This window comes from Dermacentor albipictus, chromosome 8 (genome assembly GCF_038994185.2).
Source record: "Dermacentor albipictus isolate Rhodes 1998 colony chromosome 8, USDA_Dalb.pri_finalv2, whole genome shotgun sequence".
Classification (NCBI taxonomy): Eukaryota; Metazoa; Arthropoda; class Arachnida; order Ixodida; family Ixodidae; genus Dermacentor; species Dermacentor albipictus.
In genome coordinates this window covers 53984223-53991025 of record NC_091828.1, presented here as the reverse complement: position 1 = coordinate 53991025, position 6803 = coordinate 53984223, and positions in this window count along the sequence as shown.

The following is a 6803-nucleotide window of genomic DNA, read 5'->3' as shown; positions in this document are numbered from 1 at the left end:
TTCTTTTGAAACCTGCCATTTAGTAGAAAAACAACGCTCTTGAACACTGCCGTCTGTTCACAACTCAACGCTTGCAACGCACACTTACCAAATTTTCGGACGGCAGCAGAAGGGCAGCAGACGACTACACGGCAGGGTCCCGCGCCTCTTCTTCGAGGGCTCCGTTGCAGCTCTGCCATTATTTGCATTACCTTTGCCGTGCTTGAAAACATTGCACAAACCCATTCTCAAAATGCAACGGCCACAATAAAACTCGCACATGTGATACGCCGTTTCCTTTCGTCTTTGCTCAGCTCTACTAATTTTCAAAATAGCGGGGAATTCACGATGGTACCGCACTCACCGGTGGGGGGTCTTTCAGCAAAAGTGAAGGCCCCAAGCCCACGGCACATTCACGGCGAATCAACGAGAGCACCCTCCCTCCGAGCCCTGGTAGCTTGCTACCACCTGTGCCACTGAAATTGAGGGCAAAACGCGTTTAAGAAGGAGATACGAAGAAAATTTCCGAATGAGAAAGTTACTGGCAAATATAACTGGTCAATCGTTTAGAGAAACGTATTTAACATGATTTAATACTATTAAAAAGCCACTGTGACACCACGGCCACGCAGCCCGAAGTTGGTCAGCAGTAAATGAATTTACGAATAAGGCGACATTTCATTGTGACCGTAACGCAGACCGACAACAGCAGCGTCTTTTTCCCTAAATAAGTCATACCAGTGCCACGTACGCGGCAGCTTCCGACACAACGACGGCGTCCTGCTTGACTTGTGCGACAATCTCGGACCAGTATCGCCGCCAATTTGTCGCACTCATCTTCACGGGGCCGCGTTCGTTGAGGAGCTCCGCCAGCTGAGCCCACAATTTGTCGCGTTCGTGTCCTATGAAGCCCCCGACAGTTCGCTGTTCGGTCTGGCTAGGTTGGGATGCCTCTCCAAGAAGGCCACCACTAATTCTTTCTGGAGAGCAGACGCATGACGCCCTGACCTAGCCTTTTTTGCTGCAGGTGGTCCGAGTTCGCTTTCCGCCATGCTTCTGGTTGTGGCATGTGCCTGCTGGGGCGAGTGGCATGCCTTCGAAGCTCGGGCAAACGCGATCACTTTTAAATTTGCGCGGGCCCAGATGATATAAAAGCACGAACACTCATTGGTTCTCAATGCCTTTCTTGAACTGCTGGACATTCAGCTCGTTACTACGAAAGTTACTTAATCCGTGCGCTATTATTATGCTAAACATGAAACAGTATAAATATACTTATCTACAGTTTCTCGATGTCTCCTTCACTGTGTTGGTGGCGAGATCCATCGTCGGCGCCACCTCCTTGTCACATCGTAGCTATATAGGCTGTCTTCCTTTTGCACACACTATGTAATATTCGTGACGCTCACAGTCGCGCAGAGTGGAGGAACTCGGCACATTCACGGAATCAGCATTACGCCGTGAACAGTAGGTGCTCGTTGCGATCTGTAAAATCGCCGAAGCTATTGGCAGTCTTATGGGGTGCACGGAAAGATTGCTCACGAAGGAACAGAACTATCCAAGAAATCGTGGCCATCGTTGAGCCTGATCACTACGTCGCGCACTGCAAGCTCGTTGTACGAGTTTGTTGACACTGCACCTCACCGATGCTTAGCCGCCATGCTCGCCTGGTGCATGGATGTGATGACGCCGCCACAGCGCTCCCTCGTGGTATGATGCGAAGCGCACTAAATTACAAATTCGTCTAATACGCATGTCAGTATATATCTTCTAGGCTTTAAAATGATTTTAAACCACGTTAAAGCAACCAATAATATTGCACTAAATGCATTTGTTTTATAACTTGCTTATGCATGTAATGCACTCGGTGGAACGACAAACAATCAATACATCAGCACACCCATCGCTTAATTGAGATACGCAAATACTTTTTTTGCAACAGCTCGACGTTGGCGTCTACTATACCTTCCGAGTCGGCGAATGCGTCGTTTCTTACGCGAACCAGCATGCTGCATCGTGGTGGCACGGTTATGTCATCGTCGGTAACCCGTGAGGCAACGTGTTCTAGCTCCTCCGACTCTTGCTTGTCTAGCGCCGCTTCATGATTGACGTACCATGTCCTCGTTGACTCTTCTAACGCGAAGAACACGTTGCGAAGCTTCCGTTCCTCGTCCCAGCCGCTGAAATCTGCCACTCGCTCGAAGTGGTCTCATCAGTCTTCCACATCTTCGAACGTATCGCCGTGGAAGGGCGCGGGCGTGCGTGGTGGGTACACGATGAGCTGGGACGATGCCACTGGGCTGGTCACGGTTACACCGTCGCTGGTAACTGTTGCCTGTAGCAACAGGAAGCGGTCTGAACTCGGACGGGTCTCTTCGAATGCGGCGGCTTGTGCGCTGATGTACTGGGGTGAGTTCCCTGGGTTCCAATCGCTGAGGGTCAAGGCTCCGTTCTCGTACGAACTGGGGACCAGTCATAACCCGCACCTCCACGAGAAATGTAGCACTCTTCAATGGAGCACACTAACAAACTGGTTTATTGTGGGCGAACTTGTGCCCGGAAAGTCAATGATAAGTATTCACACCATTTAAAAGAGTGGCGAACGTTTCGATAGGATGACCTATCTTCGTCAAAGGCGGCTGCCATTTACGAAGATATGTCCTTCTTCTGCCAGCCTTTCTGAGGCACCTTATCCCTGTTTACAAACTTTATACCACAGTGTGCTATTCCATCTGTCAGCCCCTTTTTTCATTCTGGATACAATTTAAAAGAAGAGTGAACAGGAAGGAGCCTGATGGGGAAACTACATCAAATTGAAATCACCAATAACAGCACACTAAGCCTCCTGACCATCACGGAGGCCGGAGTACTGAACCTTCTCCTAAACCTGGACACAAAAAAAGGGCCAGGCCCGGATAAAATAACCAACGCTTTCTTGAAACGATACGCAGAATGGATGACGAAGTACCTTTGTATAATATTTCACAAATCATTATCATCATCTGTTCTTCCACAGGATTGGAAATCTGCAAAAGTTGCCCCAATACATGTCAGGCTGCAAAGACGACCCGTCCAACTTTAGGCCGATTTCGCTTACGAGTACCGTGTGCAAACATCTCGAACACATCACACTAAAACATATAACCGTTTTCTTAGAAAATGAGATCTATCACGATATCAACATGGCTTTCGCAGAGGCCTTTCTACAATTACTCAACTACTGGAACTAACCCACGACATGCCATTTAATGTCGACCAAGACAGACAAACAGACCTCATCCTACTCAATTTCTCGAAGGCCTTTTTATTTAATCGGGTATCACACAAAAAGCTCATAAGTAAACTTGAGACTACATTAGGTACACGCCCCATAATTGACTGAATTTGCAACTATCTTACTAACCGTACCCAGTTTGTGGAAGTGAACGGATAGATGTCCCAGACAGCCCGGGTAACATCGGGAGTCCCCCAAGGAAGCGTTCTGGCTCCCCTTTTATTTCTAATTTTTATTAATGACCTACCCGCAAAATTGGCAGGCAAGATTAGGCTATTTGCAGACGACTGCATTCTTTATCGAAATATTAACTCATATGATGACCACTTAACATTAAACAACAACTTGAAAGCTGTGTCTAACTGGTGTGCCGACTGGCAGATGACCATCAATGCTAAGAAATCTGCTGTTCTTTCAATCATCAAAAAAAGTAACTCGAGCTTTATGTATACCGTTAACGACGTGCCACTATTACGAGTTCATGAACACAAGTACCTTGGATTAACGTTAACACATGACATCAGATGGAACTCCCATATAAATACCGTTACAACTGCAATGAAACGCCTTTTCTTTCTTGGAAGACACCTGCGACTAGCACCACCCGATACAAAACTTCTGGCTTACAAAACTTTCGTCAGGTTGCGACCAATTGCTTTTAGAATTCATTCTTTCCTTTAGCGATAAGAGAGTGGAATAAACTTAGTGAATCCATTAGTAACACCCCCTCATTAGATACATTTGCTAATTCAGTGGAAGAACATCTTGCCTTACAGCTCTGACTTACATAGTCAGGTTTGTTACCGATCTTCATAGCCTAACACTTTAATCTGAGCGTTTTTTGTATGACGCATCATACGCATGACTGCATCGTGTTTGTCATGTTCATTAGGTATTTTATATCACATGTGTTTTCAGGTGTTTTTTTTCTGATTTTCTTGTTTGGGTTCTTGTTTTCTCAGATTCTTCATTGTCATAGTATATTATACCCAAATATTGCATTTGTGATGAGCCACTTAATTCTTCTGTTTAGGGAAACCAAAACCTTTGCAATAACACTAATGATTATATAATCTATTTATAATATTTGTTCGCAAATACTACCGTATGTACTTGCTCTTCCTGTTATAATCCCATGAGGGATTGACACTATGTGAAATAAATATGTTCCAGTAATGACAGCTGCCTTATGTATATCAACACTGTTAATTTGATCAGATGCTGGAACCGCAATGCAGCTTCAGAGCTTGACAGTCAAGTGCTATGGCATGCAGCGTTTGGCGACTTTCAGTGCATATGAAAAAATTATTGCGACTAGTATTTCAACTGTAAACATCCTGTTGAATTCTGCCCATATAAGCACATTTGTGTCTTGGTGTACACCAAGAGAATTACTCATTTTAGTTGGTTGTCAGTGCCATTAAAATGGTGGAGCGCAAGACACATTTAAAACGCCTAAACAAAGAAACATGAACTTTATGCCCTCTTCTCTCAATGAATGTGTCTCCCTTAATTAAAAAAAATGATACAAGGAAAGCTCAGGATATTGAATGGAGAAGTAGTGCTCTATTCCTTCAGCATGACCTCAGATTCATTTAGTTTTCACACTGCTTTAGCTCTCATATATTATTTTACAATTTCTAGGCATGCCTTGGGGACATAGAGCTACTTTCCAATTCAAATTTTGTGCCCATTTTCCAAGACAATCTACATGGTAAATTTTAGAACATGCTCCACAGTTTATAGTTTTGCCTACTGTGTATGCTGGCTGCCGCAGGGACAATGCAAATTTTGTCTAGTATTTCTTTTTCGCACATGAACAGTTAAGGTATTTGTTATTGCAAAATCACCTATTGTTCTTTTTTGTGGACATTTAAGGCTCCGTAACATGGACTGATTAATATTGAATTGTGATGGGGCTTTTTCTGATGCTATGTAATACACATGTGCTATGGTACACAAACCGGTCAAGTGAGGTGCTTTGATTCTGTGCCGGTTTCTTAAAGAAAGTTATGGTTGGAGATGGCGATATTAACATACGACAAACCTGCATAATGGCTTAAGGAGGATTGTCTTGATCTATGGAATCATTGACAAAGGTTGCATCTTGGGGAGCGCCTATGTTGGTAACTGTGCGCCAATGATCTGGATTCCGAACATGCAAAATTTGAACAAACATACCAGTGACCTGAGAGAAACGTAGCCTGTGGCCTAATAGAACATCTTGGAAACCTCGCACACTGGGAAACTTTTTTTATTAGATGGTGTGCAATGTTATTTACACTATCCGACTTTGAGCGACGTCGACCAGAGCATTTCAGTCATCTTCAGTAAGTGAATATCTTTTGTAAATTTGCAACATGACAGCTTTGATAGTAGCAAGGGTTATTCTGCTCTTCTGTGGCCGGAACACACGCTTGATAGCTTTTACCTTTTTAGGGCGCCCTCTTCTCGCCTTAACCACAGGAATAATAAGCTTTGTATTCACTGCTTAAATGATATTGCGCGACATAAAAAACGACACGGACGTGAAAGAAGACGACACACCAAGCGCAATGGATTACATGGATTAAATGGATTACCAACTTGCCCGGAACGCTGCTCTCATTGTATTCACTGCTTTGCCTAATACATTAGCAGCGCTCAATTGACCGGTAGGCTGTGTGTGGTTTATTTTTGTTTGCAATGTTACAGCAACTTGATTTTGTGTGAATGTGTTCAAATTTCTGAAAAATGCCTCACATGAAGCTAGCTTTTCCATTCATTCCTGAGTGCTGGAATTTGTCAGGAGGATCGCTACAGCTTTTGACATATTACAGTCTCATAGGCATAATAGTACTTTTGCTGAGGAGTGTCTAGTTTAATGGAAAGTAATGGTTGAACACTGCTTGTTACTTTCGATCCTGTGCTCGAAGTCGTGCAGCTATCCTCAAGAAAATGTTCCTTACGCCCCCTCTGTGAAATGCATGCGTCAATTCCCTTACCGAAAATAGGCGAGCTGCCATAATATGCGCACATGGCAAGCCATCCTGACCATAGAAAGTGTATGTACAATTGTCGAAGCTTTGTGCTACATTGTACTTCTTGCTTCCTAATGCGACAGAATATGAATTACTGCTTCGGCTAACCTGGTAATTTGCTGTCTTTAATTTTTCATACTGTTCAAGTATTTTATCTTTGGCCTCCACAGTGCAGCTATGAGACAGTTCCATCTGAAATTCATCTATGCAAGTTACATTAACGTTAAGTTAAATTTCTTTCAGTTGGCAAACTCCAGAGATATGCTGTCATTATTAACATAGTTAACCATATCTGCTACACCTTCAACTAAATGCAACGATGGTTTAAGAAAACATTTCAGCTTCTAAGTATGACTTTCAATAAATTTATTTGTGTTATTACCTAAAGTTGGAAGTTCTTTCCTGTAAGCATGCACCCGCATCTGTCTACACGAATGCCACTGTTGCATGTAGTATGTGAGTCTTTGGGAGCAAATTGCATTAGGTGTGGCAGCTTATCATAGTACTCTTCTAGCGCTTGTGAATAGATT